The following is a 19,571-nucleotide window of genomic DNA, read 5'->3' on the forward strand; positions in this document are numbered from 1 at the left end:
GAAATACATATCGGAAGAAAGAATTAATACTACACAAGTACAAACTTGCTGAAAACCCTTCCCCAGACCCCACAATGTACAGGAGCTTTCATTCCTACAGTACCAATCCCAGAAAACCACCAGGTTGCAGTGGGTCAATGAAAAGCATCCATTCCTCAAAAGAACTTATATGCAATCGATAAAACCTATAAGGAAGATCACTAAAATATGAATATCATGAAGATGTATTCACAGCTTATGGGCCTTGAATAATTATGAGCAACACTACATACCATGTGCCATCTTTCAGTTCTCAAGGAACCACAACTAACAGTATGAGAAGCACAGTTAAAAATATGATACCATAGGAGTCATTGCCATTTATTCTGCTATGTTCCATCAACAACATGATGCTGGTATCTGACATTGGCATTGCAATCGATGTGATAGACATTTTCACACATTGATGGTATACTACTCGAGTATACAATCTAAACGAGCCAACAAAATGTTTAGCTTACAAGAAGCTCATCATCTATGCTTTGCAAGACCTGCTTCTCTTCTCGAAAGCATCTACTAGGACAGAAGGGCATGATCTTTTGAGATTTGCATAACCTTGGGTTGCGACCACATCATCCATCTTATCTGAAGAGGCAATAAACTCGATGCAAACATCCTTAAGCTTGTCACAGTTATGCTGATCAGCTAAAGCCAATGTAGTTGCCACGTTCTCGACATCGAGATTCTTGACAAGGATGTTTTGACATAACACCTTCAGCCTGTCCATGGCATACCTATCTGCAGCCACCAGTAGATGGCGGTACATTTCGCATTCATCATCACCCTCAAGATCTTCCATGTCAGGCAATGAATCAGTGTAGACAAAATGCAGCAGAGCCTTAAACACAGCGGGTTGCATGTCTTGGATGGTCACACACGTCTCCCTCATCAACCCGAAGAGCTCTGCCTCGAAGACAGGTGACCGCATGGCAAGCACGGTCTTGTGCGCCTGGAAGGTCTCTCCTCCAACAGTGAAAGTGACATCTGCTTTCTCCTTAGCTTCCAGCAGCTTTGCAAGATGCTCCAGGATATCCGATGGCGGAACCTCGATCTCAGGGGGGCACAGACACCTGGGATTCCTTGATCACCGTTATTACAGATTTGATCATGAGGACATCATTCTGAAGGTACTTAGTTGGTTCCGCCTCAATGCTGCTTCTTACAATCAGCACACTAAACTGACGGGTCTCCCTGGTCTTTGAGCTGAAGGCCTTGGTTTGTGGGGTAAACGCTGTACTGATCAATCCTGAATCGTGCCTTGCCAATCCAAAATCAAACAGGGTCCGAACCTCGGCGTTGCTGCTCATGAGCTCGAGACAGATCTCCACACACCCTTTGGACGACTCGGTGGTTCCTTCGGGGTAGCATTTGATGTACCAGTCGTACCCACCGATGGTGAAGGTGGGCGAGCAGACAAACTTGCCGACGCCCATGCCCTTCATGAGACTGTACCCAGCAACCTCGAAGATGTGCGTCCCTTTCTCCTTGTGGATGAAGCATCTCGACACCGTCAACTTCTCCATGGTGCAGCTCGACAGCGTCGACACCATCCTGTCCACAATCATGAATAATTCGAAAATGGATAGTGCAGATCTAAAGCAAAGGAGAGGAACATAAACAGCTTTCCCGAGGAGGAGCGAGGAGGGGAGGGGAGGGGAGGAGGAGGGGGTGCAAACCTTGGAAGAATAGCAGAGGAGGGGGAGAAGATGGCGGGCGGTGGCAGCGGCGGCGGCAGTGGTGGTGGTGGCGGCGGCCTTAGGTAGTGGCGTGCGAGACCAATGCGAGGTAAACCTAGTGGGTTGTTTGGGGACGTTTGCAAATCAGGTAAGCTGGTCCATATTGTTGTTAGTCCGTGCGAATTAGTCCATTTTAGTCTGAATTGGACATATGGAAGACACGCTGGCTGTAGCCGGCACAGAAAATTTGCAAAAGAACCCCTCGGTCTTGCCTGAATCACAGAATGCAAGAAGTGTATCTGCACCATAAAAAGAAACTCATAAGATTCCTAACATAGGCAAATTCCTCATGGACAACTAGAAAGAGGCAAAATTTCAAAATTGAAATTACTTACCAATATGTTCAGTTTCTTCTCGAGAGTTTGACCGCAGCCAGTCATCTGCCTTCTCCATTGCTAGAGAGCAAAGTTTCTACACATCAGCAGCTACAGGCAGCCTGCCCACAATACCATGGGCCATCTTACAAGACATGCCATCAAGGGGACCAACCTCAGTTTGCAGCTTTGCTTTTGTATCCTCTACAATCTGATGCAGCTCTTTAAATCGGGTGACCTATGTAAATATCAAACCAACGAGCATTTTTAGCAACAGCTAGCTGCCTTTTCCAGCAGCTTCTCAATCCAAGGAGTACAATAAATTAACAAAAGTAACAAAGAAAACTTATACAGGTAATAGACTGAGTAAAGGGTTCACTGAGCTCATGTACAGTAATGTAACAAAATGGACACCATCTCACTGTTGTCATACTTCTAATGTATATTTCAGGCAATATTAACAAATAGGCTTGACAATGTAGGGGAATATCCGGAATTAAACACTTAAATCCAACAAATCGAAACATGGAAAAGTTCCGGGTCAGCCAGTAAAAATGAGACGAAATCAACATCTCAACAGTTCCAGCCTTAAATGGTAGTAGAACCAGGTAAATGCAACATAAGAGAGCGTGTGTCTGGAAATACATAACAACATTCTGATACTGAAATATATATGTTAAGGCATAAGTCAGCGAAAATACCACGGTGAACATGCGTCAAGCAGAGACCTCCACATGTCCAACAACATGTGTATTCTCATCAATATATAGTGTGTATAGTGCTGTTATGTCTATTTGGCATGGTGTATTTGATGTGTACTCACATGTACATTGAATGGGACTGGTACTTTTGACAAACAAGGCCTCAGCCACGTGCTGCAAAAATGTCATGCCACCAATTTAATGACATGCAACTCATTTGTGAGCAATAAAATTTCTAAGTTGTAAATTACTATCATAATTCTAGTTATCATAAAGTCTAGCAATTCTGTTTTGAAATATTAATTTTAGCCCAAAACAGAATTTTTTTTGCATGTTATTTCCGTGATTGTAAAGTTTATCCAGAAAAGAATTAGGAAGTGGTAGTTTATCAAGCCTGCGTTTATTTCCAGCACAGTAAGAGATTTCATGTGCGCTCTTTAGCTTTCCTGATTTATTCTAGGACTATCTGAACGGCCCACTGATTAATGGTGACGAGGGCATGGACCTTTCCACATATTAAAAATCATGTTTCAAAATTATTGTTATATCAAGGAACCATTAGTACAAAAAAATTGGAATTTTACAACATTTCATAATTTATATTTGTGTTTCAAAATAGCTTATTTTGTTATCTGCACCATTGGTTAATTGTGACAGAAGCCAACGGATCTTTCCACATTAAAAAAAATTGTGTTTCAAAATTAATGTATATTAGGGAACCATTAGTGCCAAAATTTGGCATTTAGGTTCACGAATTATTTTTTGTGATGTACTTGGTCAAGCATGCAGAGATACGGCCAGCAAATGCTTTCTATTAGTATTTGGGATTGGCAAGCTACCAGCCTTACTTTCTGACTACCAAAATGTGTTTTTCATGATTTTATATCATTTATTTTCAACCAGATATTCTACATTTTTTTGCCTTTGTTTGGAAAAAACTTAATATTTATGTCAATTTTACTTATTGGTGGTACAAATATTCTAACCCAACAACACTGCTACTAATAGATCAACAGGATATGAGAGTGAGACTTTCTAACCAAACACTGCTACTAATAGATCAATAGGATAGTGACAGTGAGACTGAAAACACGTATGGATTTTGCTGAAATACTAAGTAAGTTTTATTTTACCAAATCCACTACACCAGGCACATATCGCATACTGGGTAGTTGGGGTCATTATTACAGTACTATAATCAGTAGATGCATATTAGTTGATAAAATCTACAGATTAGTTATTTCAGTACCAGAAGGTACGAGCCGTCATACAAATTCTAGTGTTGCATTTACTAGCCCGATGATAAAGTACGCCACTTAGCCTTGTATTCCAACATGTATTGATGTTTTATTCTATTAGTTTTTTTTTTGTATTTATTGACATGCTATTAACCACAGATCCTAGTGTGTGCATCGATGGTCTAGGTATCATCCTCGCTTGGAACCATGTTCACCAAATCCAAGTCGGTCAGCCAGAGGAAAAATTACTCACCCAAGTATTCCGATAGCCTTAGCCTTCCCGCAGGCAGCACAGCAATGATGGACATCTAGGTGCATAGAGACTGCCCAAGATCAACCTGTCCTGCCTTTTGGCGCTGGAGTGCACACTCAACATGGCCGGCTGACTCACAGCAATCCCTGCCGCCACCAGTCTCTGATGAACAAACCAGCTAAAGGCTAGGGTCTTTGTTGTCATCGAAAAGATGACAAATACAACACGAGCACCGGTTACAGAATGTATTTTCTGAGGTAACCACATCTTTGCAGGCTGCATTTTTTTGCATATCCATGTGGAAGGTCTTTTATCTTCAGACATTACACTCTCGCGCAGTTGGACGGGATGGCCCCCCTTTCTCGGCGGCTTTCTGAGATCCTGAATCGCAGCAAGCCTTAAACTGTTATTGTTACTTGAGGAGAGCTTCTTGGAATCGACAGTTTGAACCTTGTCACGGTTGCTTCTCTCGGAAGCTCTTACACTGACTTGCACTTCGACACAGCAGGCTGTTTCTTTTTTGTGCTAACACTAGCATCGTTTGATTCTTGTTCCGGGCAAAAACTCGGTGGTTCCAGAGCATCGTATGAAATGGTGTTGTTGTCATCAGCATGTCCAATTTCTTCTGGTCCGGTTGCATCACTGGAAGCATGTAAAGCTAGCAAGGCAAAAGACCAAGTACAAAGGAAAGAAACATCAGTATGTGGACAGAAAACAACAAAACTTATCAAGCAAATAACCTATCTCCTACCAATTTATATTATTTGCAGGAAGCATGGTTTCACACTTGTTGAACACCTGAATAAGCAATTCTTAGCCTAACCCAAGGCATTAAATATCACATGAGTATCACCTGACGTGCTGATCATCAATTAACTAAATCGCTAGAGACGGAAAGTAGTAACTAACTACCTACGCGTAGCTGTGAGATTGACAAACGTTCTGCGGCAATTCAGCATAAGAAGAAAGCAAGCATGAAGCATCTGTTTGACCCAGCTACTGCTAGTGGGTTCACACGCGGCATGGGACCCCCCAGAGACCCGGCCCGCTGAGATCGAGCTTGCGCGCGCGCGGGCGGGAGAAGAAGGATCGGATCGAACCATGCTCGGGTGGATTGATTTATTGGAGGTAAGAAGAAAAACAAAGATTCGGGGTTGATAGCTACGGCAAAGAAGCCAAAGAAAGGGCGGGCTCACCGGCAGCTGCTGCTAATCCGGACGGATCTCCTCCGGTCGACTCCATACCGGTGGAGGGCCGCCGCCGCCGTCGAGCAGGAGGGGAGAGCGGATGCGGTGCTCCTGCCGGCGTGGTGGAAGCAGAGGAGAGGAGGGTTTTGTTCCTCCTCTTCTTCTCCCCCTTTTGCCCCGGGATGGTGCACGACAGCGACCAGACGGAGTCGCGGAGGAGGCTGAGTGACCGGGCTGAGTTGGGCCCAGCCCGAGGCTTGGCCCAGAAGGCCCAGGGCTTTTTTTTCTCATATTCACATACGATTTTTTTTGCGGTCATTCTTGGCCCTATTCCCCGCTCATAGCGGGAGCGATTCGCTCCCGTCTGAAGCGGCGGACGGGGTGAGCCGGCCCATTAGCGCCTACGTGTACGGTTTTTTTTTCCTTTGATTTCCGTTTTTGCTGGGCTTTTCCATGTTTTTTCGGTTTCTGGTTTGTTTCTTTTTGTTTTTGCTGGTTTTGTTGATTTTGAAATTTGTTCAGATTTGTTTTTTGTTCAGATTAAAAAAATGTTCATACTTATAAATTTTCTTAAATTCGAAATTTGTTCAAATTTAAATTTTGTTCAAATTCAAAGTTTGTTCAAATTCAAAATTTGTTCAAATCCGAAATTTGTTCAGATCCGAATTTTGTTCGGTATTTAAATTCATTGTTTTCAAATTGTTCCGTTTTGAATTTGTTCGATTTTGAATTTTGTTCAAATTTTCGAGGTTGTTGGTCGATTGCATAACGACCATGTTCGTAAATGATTCTCAAAAAAAAAGCCATGTTCGTAAATGGGCCCGGCCCATCGGCCCGGCGCTTGAAGCGGCGCTAGCGCTCCGTGCCGCTTAAAGCGCTGTATAGGCGCTGGTGAATCCTATTCCCCGCTCATAGCGGGCGCTATCTGGCGCTCCACATAGAGCGGGGATCGATTGGGCTGGTGAAAGGACACAGATGTCGCCTAGAGGGGGGTGAATAGGCGATTTAAAACTTTTACGAGATGGGCTTAACAAATGCGGAATTAAACTAGCGTTTACTTTGTCAAGCCCAAAGCCTATATACTATGGTTCACCTATGTGCACCAACAACTTAGGCTAAGCAATACAAGCAAGTATCTGATAGCAAGATATATATAACTTCAAGCACAATGGCTATCATAAGGTAAAGTGCATAAGTAAAGAGCTCGGGTATAGAGATAACCGAGGCACACGGGAGACGATGATTTATCCCGGAGTTCACACTCTTGCGAGTGCTAATCTCCGGTGGAGAGGTGCGGTTGCTTAGTGCTCCCGAACGCCACAAGAGGCTCACCTTGAGGTGTGGTTGCTCGATGAACACCAACGCCACAAAGGCCTCACCCCAAGATGCGGTACTCACACCATACACCGAACGCCACGAAGGCGCCTCACCTAAATCTCCGGTGACCCTCGCCACAAAGGCCTAGGTCACGGTTCCACTAAGGGATTTCCTTCGAGGCGGAAACCGGGCCTTACACAAAGATTGGGGCACACATCCACAACTTAATTGGAGGCTCCCAACAAACCGCCACAAAGGCTTAGAATCCGTCTAGGGTTCCAAGAACCCAAGAGTAACAACCTTCTTGTTTTCACCACCACGAATCACCGTGGAGAACTCAAACCGATGCACCAAATGCAATGGCAAAAACACCACAAAGATGCTCAAGTCCTTCTCTCTCAAATTCCAACAAAGCTACAAAAGCTATTGGGAGAATAAGAGATGAAGAACAAAGAGGAGAACACAAAATTCTCCAAGATCTAGATCCCAAAGATTCACTCACAAAGAGATGATTTGATTTGGTCAAAGTGTGGATCTAGATCCCCTCAATCTTTCTCTCAAATAGATGCAAGAACAATGGGAAGGGGACAAAGATCTCAAGCTTCAAAAAGTCAACAACAATGGAGGAGGGAGAGGCTTGAGAGAGAGGAGGAAGAAGGAGCAACCCCCAAAGAAAGATGGGGGGATAAAGACTTAAAAGGCAGGCCCCCAAATTTCTGCCCGTTGGGGCTGCCTCGACTTGGGGCCGGTAGTACCGGCCAGCTAGGGGCGGTACTACCGCCCGTGTGTGCTGCGCGCGAGAGGGAGAGCGAGGTGATGGAGCAAGGAGGCGCGGGCCGGGAGGGGGAGGCCGGAGGCTCCGGCCGTGGTACCGGCCCTGGTACCGCTGAGCCTCCCAAACCCCCTGGAACATCACTGAGTGGAAAGGGCAATAAGCGGTACCGCAGGCGGTACCTCGCCTGGAGGCTCCGGCTGTGGGCTGGGTACCGCGAGCGGTACCTTGCTGGAGGCTCCAGCCATGGGCTGGGTGGAGGCTCCGGCCAGGGCAGGGTGGAGGCTCCGGCTGCTGGCCCCTACTCTCCAATTTTTTCTTCTTTTAAATTCGAACTTGAAATGCAAATAACTTGAGCTTGGAAAATCCAAATGAGACGAAACCACTTTTGTTGGAAAGAGGACGACAAAAGCTACCCCCACAACAAACAAAAATATGGAAACTAGTGGGGGATGATTTTATATAATTTTTCGAGTGAAACCCCTCAATACGAGAAACCGGGAAAATCGCCGATATCGAAAACGCAACAAGTGATAAACCCGAAATCCATTTTCGATGAACTAGAGCTTGTCATGAGAATAAGCACAAGCTCTAAACATCACATGTATAAGATCCAAATAACAACCAAGAAAGATGATGCAAGTATGCAAAGGTTTGAGCTCTCTCCGAACGATACGATCGAGTTACTCACTCGAGAGCCCTCTTGATAGTACGGCAACTAAACTATGAACCGGTCTCCAACTACACCATGAGACCGGTGAGAAAGAAACCCTATCAAGAGCAAACCTTAACCTTGCGCATTCCACTTGAGCTTGATGATGATGGTCTTGACCGCAACAAGATGGAACGCCTTTCTTGATTGTGCTTGCTTGACGAAGTCTTGTAGATTGCTCCCCCATAATCCACCATGGGAGAGCTTCTTCTTCGGCGCATCTTCTCAAATCCATGAACACCATATGATCTCTTCGAGTTGGCTCATCTTGAACTTGCACTTCATTTCTTCATTCTTCATCATGTTGATCTCTTGAGATAACTTGAGGGATCACTTCATCTTTATCTTCAAGACATACTTGACACTTTATATCCTTCATCAATTTCTTCTTATTGCAACCTTGAAGCCAACATATACTTGAACTTGCACTTCATTTCTTCATTCTTCATCATGTTGATCTCTTGAGATAACTTGAGGGATCACTTCATCTTTATCTTCAAGACATACTTGACACTTTATATCCTTCATCAATTTCTTCTTATTGCAACCTTGAAGCCAACATATGGTTCAAGCATTGCCTATGGACAACTCCTACAAATATAACTCAATGCAAACATTAGTCCATAGGGATTGTCATTAATTACCAAAACCACACATGGGGGCTCCATGCACTTTCAATCTCCCCCATTTTGGTAATTGATGACAATCTCTTTGAGAGGGTTTATATAAGGAATTTAAGTAACAAACAAGTTGAGTATATAGATCAAACTCCCCCATAATATATGCATGTGTGAATGATCTTGACTTTCATTGCATATATTGGCATTCAAAACCTAGTGGAGTTTCCTCTAAATATTCAACTATGCAAAGCAACAAGATTCAATGCAATAAAGGCACATGCTTAAGCACAAAGCAAAGACATAACCAAATTCCCTTAAACCCTCCAAACTTCTCCCCCATTGGCACCAATTGCCGAAATGGGTGAAAAATTTAGAAGGCCAATATAGTGAGAGTTCCTCCATAGCGTGTGCATTTCTCATAATTTGAGTGGACTCAAATGCACGTATCCAATAACGAATATTCGGAAGGAATCACACCATAGATAGGATCAAAGATTGCAAAAAGATAACAAAGTTAAGAAGCTTCAACAAATGAAGCAAGCAACCAAATGAACCACAAAGAAGATACCAAAAGAAAGATAGATATTATGATAAGATCAAGAAGATTGCTCTAAATAATATGAGGAAGCTCCCCAAGGTTTGTGCACAAAACTAGACAATTTGCATTAGAGTATAAAGTGCACAAACATGGAATCATCACTCCCATAATATCATTCAAAAACAAAAGATACCAAGTGAATCAAACTCTAATGATCACCAAAAGATAGTGCTCTAAATCAAATGAGGAAGCTCCCCAAGGTACATGCATAAATTAAAATGTTGTACTTGAATACAATATGCATAACATGGAATCCTCACTCCCTCATTACCATTTAAAACACAAACATTTGCAATAGATCATAGATAGAAAAATAAGCTTAACACTTGCAACAAACAAATAGTTGAGCAACAAGTAAGAGGCACCATAATAAAAAGGCTCAACCAAGAGGATATGTTAAAGGCATGATAAAGCATATTATAAGACTATTACAAGGATGAGAAAAAAAACATCATCATAGTCTTCAATGAATTATATTGCTTAGCATGACCAATCAACACGCAATAAATAAATACGATATCAAAAGGAGATGTATCATCTCTTATGTGTATAAGTTTCTCTAAGTGGGCAATATCACAAAGATATTTATCCACAAAGAAACATGCACACACAAAATAGATATGCAACAAATATAACATGATATCCAAGACAAAGTCATGCAATATACCAATAAGAATTTTTGCTTATTAGCATGGCCAAAGGCTCAATTTTATCTTATTGTACATTCATGAACTTCAACCACAAACATCTAAAATACATCACAAATATCAACAAGGGAAAGAAGATAGTTGGGATGCATTGAGAAAGTCAACAAGTATCACAAACGAGGATACCAAAAGAAATAACTAAATTTGCACTTTCATCTATATTGCACATGTGAGAGCCTTGAGGAATTGATATGCAATAAAATTGCTAGATAGGCATAGTTGGGATGGATAAATCATGAGCATGATTTAATATACTTCCCAACAAATTCACTCATCTCAAATTACTCACATTCACAATAAAGAGGTTTCATTAAGACTTTTGCAAGAAGCACACTATTTGCAAATCAAGAGATTCATGCCAAGATGCAACCATAAGGTTGGATACAAGAAAAGTATGCATGAGAAGATACTTGTTACCAAGATAGCATTGGAGTGGATGTAGTAGATTTGTGTTTGTTGACCATCCTAGCTTGCCTCAAGTTACCATTGAGTCACCACTTCTTTCCAAGAGTGAGACAAGCATCCAATGCATATCCATTGTACCTAACACAAAGGTAAGTACAAAATGGTCCCCAAACTAATTGGGTCCGAAGTAGTTAGACACACTACAACATATAGGACAAACTCCACAATTATATGTGCATATAGATATGAAATTGAATTTCATGCACATCTTAGCCAAATTAGGATTTGATGGAGTTTACCATATATATTGGATTAAAGAAATTAAAACATGCCATAAGATATACATATATTAAATATGCATGCACAATACTTTCAAGAACCAAAGGAAGATACAATTTGGACAAAACACCAAATAAATCAAGAGACAATGGTTGCCCAAATTATATCAAAGAATCAAATCAACACAAGATTGACTCCAAAGACTTATCTCATTATAAGAAGCTAATTAAGCCTAAGCACAAAGGAATGATATAACCAACTCCCAAGAGAGCAAGGTTCCAACAAATAAACCAAACCCTCGACACTTCTTATGATGGCACAAAGTACCAAAAATAAAGTTTATGTCTCCCAAAACCAAATTTTTGATAATGATCAAGAGATGTTAATCATTCTAATAAATATAGAAGAGCTCCCCCAAGATTGGTGCATTATCTAGGATTTTTCATATGAATACAAAATGCACAAAACTAGGATCATCACGCTACCTATATCTTCTAAAAATGCTAGAAAGTTTGAATAGACAACTTAGATCCATAAGTTGCAAGGAAGACACATGGGAGTCAAAGCACAACAAATTCATGGCAATAAATAAGGCAATTTAAACACAAGAGCCAATGTAGATATGATCAATAAATATCTACCTCATAATTGATTACCAATTGTCCTAGGACAAGAGGTATTAGGAAATATTTCCCGGTGGTAGTTTGTAAGTATACATAAGATCATATTTACAACGAACAAAGCATATGGTACAAGATAAGAGTTAACCATCATGCAAAGAAAGTTTCTTTATAGCTTCATTTAGTCATACCAACATGCAAGGCAATTAATAGTATTCATACCAACATGCAAAGCAATTAATAGTATTCATACCAACATGCAAAGCAATTAATAGTATGACTTTGAAGCACATGGTTTTCCAAAAATGTATTGAGGGACACGTTGTGAAAAACCATGCCAAGAAAAACTTTCACAAAAAAAGATCCACAAAGATATTAGCAATGAAGCCATTTAAGCAAATTGGAGCTTGTTTGAGAAAACATGTCACATATGAGAGATAATTTACAATATCAATTCTATGTGACACAACCTCAAATGTTCACATTTCCTAGGCTTGTAATATTCACAAAGCTTATTACTCCCCCATAATGTGATAAATAATATATTTTCACAAGAGGCAAATAAGATCTAACTAGAGATATTAACGGACATTGGAATTTGAATTTCTCATGAAGATGACATACCACATAGAGACTAGATAATCTTGCAATATCAATTCTAAGTGATATTCCTCATGTACACACATTGTTAGGATCATGAAATTCCCAAAGGAATATCACTCCCCCAAAACGGGATAGTCCATTAATCTCTCATAAGAGCCATATAAGATACAATAAGATGCAAAGAGGCTCCAACACAAACACAAGTACACGGTGTGCAACCCAACATACATAGACTTGATTTCTCAAGAAAAGCAAGTAGGAAGCACAACATATACAAACACATGCTAGGAACAAAACTAACACATGCAAAGGGCGAGTAACTTTCAATCTAAGTGAGTTGAGAACATGTTACCGCAAGGAGGAACATTGAATATATGATAGAAGCAAGATAACCAAAAGACTTGGCTTGAGATAATATAAATGATGAAGATCCCTTAATTCTTCATGATGTAGCCAAGTCTCCAATGCCCTCCAACAAGCACCTATTGATCAAGTTTTGGATTGTTGATCCCCAACTAAGTTGGGTCCTAAGAGGTTAGTCACAATAGGCTTGGCAACCCAAATGGTTCTTTTCTTGACACCACTTTGGGCACCAACAAATTTGGCAAACACATTGCCACCCTCATCCTTACGTAGAGAATAAACATCATCAATGGTGATAGAGTTGGATGAGGTACCAATAGTGCAAAAGGAGGAGATGTGGCCCTTCTCACGGCATATGTAGCAAGTTCTTTTCTTCTCCTTCTTCTCACTAGATTTATCCACAATGGGAGCATTGGCTTGATTCTTCTTGGGAAGTGGAATTTCTTCAACTTGAGGTTGAATATGAGTTTGAGCTTGAGGCCGCTTCCCTTTTTGCTTCTTCTTCAAAGGACAAGATCTAACATGATGCCCTTCAATTTTGCACTTGAAGCAAACAATCTTCGCCGGGTCTTTGACTTGTAATTGACCCTTCTTAATCTTGTTGCTCTTGGACTTGTTCTTGTTGTTGGATTTGAATCCAAGTCCACTCTTGTCATTGGGGGATTGTTGCACACTCAACATCTTGTCAATTTTGCATTTCCCTTCATGACTCTTTACCAAGTCGTTCTTCAAAGAAGTGACTTGGGCCTTGAGCTCTTCGATTTCCTCTACATGGTTAGTAACAACACAAGTACTAGAGGAAGTAGAACCTTCATTGTTAGAGCAACAAGGCAAGGAAGATAATTCATCACAAGATTTAGCAATACTATGAGTGGATGAATTACAAGGACTAGCACATGGCAATATAGCATTTTGAGTAGTAGTTCTAGTATCCACATGAGGCTCACATGGTGTTGCCTTAGATATGATAGCCTCATGAGATAACTTTAGCCTATCATGAGAGGCTAGAAGATCCTCATGGGAGCTAGAAAGATTTCCATGATTTTCTTCCAATTTCCCATAATTGCAAGTTAGCAAATCAAGTTGAGCCCTTAGCTCAACATTCTCCTTCAAGATAGATGCTTCACAAGAAGTAGAGTTAGTAGCACAAGCATCATCACAAGACATATCAAGAAGAGAGGGTAACATAGCATGCTCTTTTAAATATGAAGCTTGTAGTTGCTCATATGACTTGGTGAGGATAGAGTGTTCGCTCTCCAAGGCCTTGTGGGCCTTGTCTAGATCATCTAGATCCTTAACAAGTTTATCATGACCAACACCAACTTTGAACTTTTCATTTTTAAGCAATTTTAATTTAGCTTTAGCATGGTCTCTTTCTTTAGTGAGTTTAGCAAATATTTCACACCTCAAGGGTTTGAAGTTGCTCCTCAAGAGAGGCTACGGTCTCTTGTTCTTCTTCAAGATCATCCTTTAGGGATGCTACATCATTGGCATACTCTCGTTCAAGAGCACCCTTTTTATCAATGGTGTTCTCATGCATCCAAATAAGTTTTTGGCTCTCAATAGCGGTAGTCAAGATTTCAAAGAAGTGAGTGCTAGCAATTTTATCTTTATAAAGAACCTTGAATACATTCTCACCTTTATCGCGTAGAGAGACAACCCAACCCTCTTCTTCATATTCATCCTCATCCTTATCACCACGAGAAATATTAGGTTCCACGGTAGGAGATACCATGGAACTCTTGGCCATAAGGCATATATGAGAACCGTGAGATAAAGATGAGGAGTTACTTGAGGCTCCTTTCAAGATCTTGTCTTGACCAATAGAATCTTTGGTTTCCTCTACATTGTTAGTCACACAACAACTAGAGGAAATAGAAGCATTTTTATCATGGCCACAAGACAAAGCAAGCATATCATCATGAGATTTATTCAAGCAACTTGCACATGATATGCAAGGACTATCAACACAAGCATGTAGATAATTTCTAGTGCTAGATGTGTTTATGTCCATAGATGAAGCATTGCAATGAGATAGAGATGATGAATCATCAATAGTAAGCTCAATATCAACATTGCAATTTTCATCACCACTCACCATATCATTACCTTGTGTCTTACCACACTTTGGTGAAGTGGATGAAGATGAGAACTCATCACGGCCGGAAGTGGAAGCAATACAATCATCCTCAATAATATTGGACACATCATATTTATCTTGAAGCTTTGTCCATAATTCATGAGCGCTCCCAAAAGGCATGATTGATGAAGTAACTACATTGCTCACAACAATGGAAAACACATGAGAAGCAAGAGCATCGAGACAAGAGTTTTTCTTCTCCTCATAAGATAAATTTTGGGGATCCTTAGGAGAAGAAAAACCCATGTCAAGAAATTGCTCCATGTTCGGGAAATACCCCTCAAAATATTAAGCACATAAATTTTCCAAAGATCATAATTTGTGCCATCAAATATAAACAAGTTATTGTGATCTAATCCCCTAACCGACATCTTTACTCTCAAGGCGGTGAAGCCTAAGAATGAGAGACCTTGCTCTGATACCAATTGAAAGGACACAGATGTCGCCTAGAGGGGGGTGAATAGGCGATTTAAAACTTTTACGAGATGGGCTTAACAAATGCGGAATTAAACTAGCGTTTACTTTGTCAAGCCCAAAGCCTATATACTATGGTTCACCTATGTGCACCAACAACTTAGGCTAAGCAATACAAGCAAGTATGTGATAGCAAGATATATATAACTTCAAGCACAATGGCTATCACAAGGTAAAGTGCATAAGTAAAGAGCTCGGGTATAGAGATAACCGAGGCACACGGGAGACGATGATTTATCCCGGAGTTCACACTCTTGCGAGTGCTAATCTCCGGTGGAGAGGTGCGGTTGCTTAGTGCTCCCGAACGCCACAAGAGGCTCACCTTGAGGTGTGGTTGCTCGATGCACACCAACGCCACAAAGGCCTCACCCCAAGATGCGGTACTCACACCACACACCGAACGCCACGAAGGCGCCTCACCTAAATCTCCGGTGACCCTCGCCACAAAGGCCTAGGTCACGGTTCCACTAAGGGATTTCCTTCGAGGCGGAAACCGGGCCTTACACAAAGATTGGGGCACACATCCACAACTTAATTGGAGGCTCCCAACAAACCGCCACAAAGGCTTAGAATCCGTCTAGGGTTCCAAGAACCCAAGAGTAACAACCTTCATGTTTTCACCACCACGAATCACCGTGGAGAACTCAAACCGATGCACCAAATGCAATGGCAAGAACACCACAAAGATGCTCAAGTCCTTCTCTCTCAAATTCCAACAAAGATACAAAAGCTATTGGGAGAATAAGAGAGGAAGAACAAAGAGGAGAACACAAAATTCTCCAAGATCTAGATCCCAAAGATTCACTCACAAAGAGATGATTTGATTTGGTCAAAGTGTGGATCTAGATCCCCTCAATCTTTCTCTCAAATAGATGCAAGAATCATGGGAAGGGGACAAAGATCTCAAGCTTCAAAAAGTCAACAACAATGGAGGAGAGAGAGGCTTGAGAGAGAGGAGGAAGAAGGAGCAACCCCCAAAGAAAGATGGGGGATAAAGACTTAAAAGGCAGGCCCCCAAATTTCTGCCCGTTGGGGCTGCCTCGACTTGGAGCCGGTAGTACCGGCCAGCTAGGGGCGGTACTACCGCCCGTGTGTGCTGCGCGCGAGAGGGAGAGCGAGGCGATGGAGCAAGGAGGCGCGGGCCGGGAGGGGGAGGCCGGAGGCTCCGGCCGTGGTACCGGCCCTAGTACCGCCGAGCCTCCCAAACCCCCTGGAACAACATAGTGTGGAAAAGGGCAATAAGCGGTACCGCGAGCGGTACCTTGCCTGGAGGCTCCAGCTGTGGGCTGGGTACCGCGAGCGGTACTTTGCCTGGAGGCTCCATCCATGGGCTGGGTGGAGGCTCCGGCCAGGGCTGGGTGGAGGCTCCGGCTGCTGGCCCCTCCTCACCATTTTTCTTCTTCTTTTAAATTCGAACTTGAAATGCAAATAACTTGAGCTTGGAAAATCCAAATGAGACGAAACCACTTTTGTTGGAAAGAGGACGACAAAAGCTACCCCCACAACAAACGAAAATATGGAAACTAGTGGGGGATGATTTTATATAATTTTTCGAGTGAAACCCCTCAATACGAGAAACCGGGAAAATCGCCGATATCGAAAACGCAACAAGTGATAAACCCGAAATCCATTTTCGATGAACTAGAGCTTGTCATGAGAATAAGCACAAGCTCTAAACATCACATGTATAAGATCCAAATAACAACCAAGAAAGATGATGCAAGTATGCAAAGGTTTGAGCTCTCTCCGAACGATACGATCGAGTTACTCACTCGAGAGCCCTCTTGATAGTACGGCAACTAAACTATGAACCGGTCTCCAACTACACCATGAGACCGGTGAGAAAGAAACTCTATCAAGAGCAAACCTTAACCTTGCGCATTCCACTTGAGCTTGATGATGATGGTCTTGACCGCAACAAGATGGAACGCCTTTCTTGATTGTGCTTGCTTGACGAAGTCTTGTAGATTGCTCCCCATAATCCACCATGGGAGAGCTTCTTCTTCGGCGCATCTTCTCAAATCCATGAACACCATATGATCTCTTCGAGTTGGCTCATCTTGAACTTGCACTTCATTTCTTCATTCTTCATCATGTTGATCTCTTGAGATAACTTGAGGGATCACTTCATCTTTATCTTCAAGACATACTTGACACTTTATATCCTTCATCAATTTCTTCTTATTGCAACCTTGAAGCCAACATATGGTTCAAGCATTGCCTATGGACAACTCCTACAAATATAACTCAATGCAAACATTAGTCCATAGGGATTGTCATTAATTACCAAAACCACACATGGGGGCTCCATGCACTTTCAGCTGGCCCGTTAGCGAGGGCCGGGTTTTTTCCTTCGTTTTTTGGGTATTTTCTCCGCTGTACTGGTTTTTTGCTCCAGATCTGGTTTTTCCGATCGGTTTTCTGATGAGTTTTTAAATTTTAAACTTTTTGAATTTCGAACTTATGTTAATTTTGAACTTTTTCAATTTGAACATTTTTTGAATTCGAACATTTTTTGAACAAGAACATTTTTAAGTATGAACAATTTTAAAATTTTAGATTTTTTATTTAAAATTGTTTTGAACTAAAAAATTTCGAGTTTGGACTTTTTAGAATTGAACACTTTTCAAATTTGAACACATTTTGTCCGAACAATTTTTTATGTGAATATTTTTTAAGTTTGAACTTTTTTAGATTTAAACATTTTTTAAATTTCAACATCCTTTAGCCGAACGAATTTTTAGTACAAACTTTTTTAGAGTTTGAACTTTTTTTAAATTTAAAGATTTTTACATTTAAGCGTTTTTAAAATCTAATCTAAACAGAAAAAAAAATGAAAAGAAAGAAAACGTACCTGAGGTTTGAAACTGGACGCAGAGGCTCTTGTTGTCCGGCAATTAATGGGCCGAGCCCATCATAGCAGGTGGAGCACAATCGTGCGTGCGGAGCGAGTATCCAGTCCGCTTAAGGCGGAGATTAGGGGCTCCCGTCATTCTTTCTAAGTTTTTTCCCTGTCTAGCTCCGACTTCTCAAACCTTCAAACTGAGAGCTTCTTATGGCATGTTTGATTCGTAGGAATGTTGGAGAAAAACAATAGCAATAGAAAATTTTCCTTTTGTAACATTATTTATTTATTTGATTCAAAGGAATGGAGCGTAGGAAAAATGTAGGAATATTTCATTTGGTTTAGGTTTCATAGGAAAATCAAAGGAATTCTACAATCCATTCAAACCTCTTTTTTACATTCCTATTCACAAAGAACAAAGCAAAGGTCATCAGTTGCATGATAATGACCTAATCTCACCTTTACATTTATTTTAATCATGATTTAATTATGATTTTTAAGAATTCCTGTGTTTTCCTATTCCTGCGAATCAAACAGCCAATATAGCAAATTCCTATGCTTTTACAATCCTATGGGATTACACATACATTTCTATCCGATTTTATGTTTTTCTTATTCCTACATTTGTGAAATCCTGCGAATTAAACATGCCCTTAACAGTTAAACCAACATCTCAGAAAAATAAACTGTAGGATTTATCACCGCTTGTTGGCTCTAAAGTTGAAAGAAGAAAAAAGAGTGAAGAAAATCAAGTGATTACTATAGGAAGATATGCACTACTCGTTGGGCTCGTTTGGGTGATGAAACCACCGCTTTCTTTTCACTCAATGGCAACTATAAGGTATAGAAAAAACAACATTTCTTCTCTTTTTAGAGAGGATGGTTCTTTGGCAGTGGATCATATTGAAAAGGCGGGGCTACTTTGGAACTCGTTTTAGGGTAGGTTAGGCATATCTGTTTCTATTGCTCCTATAGTGGATTTTTCACATTATTTCCAGCCTTTTGAAGGTTTAGAAGAGATGTCTCGTCCCTTTACTCATGATGAGATTGACAAAGTGATAGCTCATATGCTAGGTGACAAAGCTACAGGTCCGCATGGTTTCTCTGGCCTTTTTTCTTAAAGTGTGTTGGCCACTTGTTAAATATGATTTCTATCGGCTTTGTCAGGAGTTTTGGGAAGGATCGGTGAACCTTCAAAGCATCAATGATTCGATAAAGATAACGTTGTTAGGCTGTTCGATAAAGATAACCTCAATACTTTGGGCAGCATTATATTGCCATTGTTTAGTTCAGAACTCGGAAGTCATGTATAGTGTTGTTCAGGTTTATACCAAGCTTCATAATTTCGAACACCTATTGTTTTTGTTGGCGGAAAAGATGCTTAAAATTTGGCTACTATTGTGTCTTACTCTTTAAAACTGACAATGCAGTAATGAGAATACCCAAATATGCCGACAACATAGAAGAACACATATTACAACAATAACAAAATCTGGCTACCTTCTTTTGGCTAGAGAGATGGCTACTTCCTGAGCCACTAGCAACAGCTATACCAGCCATTTACTCCCACCACCCAGCATGGCCTCGTCAGTGATATTATGCAGACTGGCATCCAAAGCGACCCACAGAACAGACTAACCTCGGCAGC

At 41.2% G+C, this 19,571-nt stretch overlaps 1 pseudogene; it reads right to left on the reverse strand.

Annotated features, from left to right (window-relative positions):
* Window positions 1-327: 327 nt before the first annotated feature.
* On the reverse strand, window positions 328-5,610 carry LOC124653591 (annotated as a pseudogene).
* Between the last annotated feature and the right edge of the window lie 13,961 nt (window positions 5,611-19,571).

Source organism: Lolium rigidum, chromosome 5, assembly GCF_022539505.1.
Source record: "Lolium rigidum isolate FL_2022 chromosome 5, APGP_CSIRO_Lrig_0.1, whole genome shotgun sequence".
NCBI classification, from domain to species: domain Eukaryota; kingdom Viridiplantae; phylum Streptophyta; class Magnoliopsida; order Poales; family Poaceae; genus Lolium; species Lolium rigidum.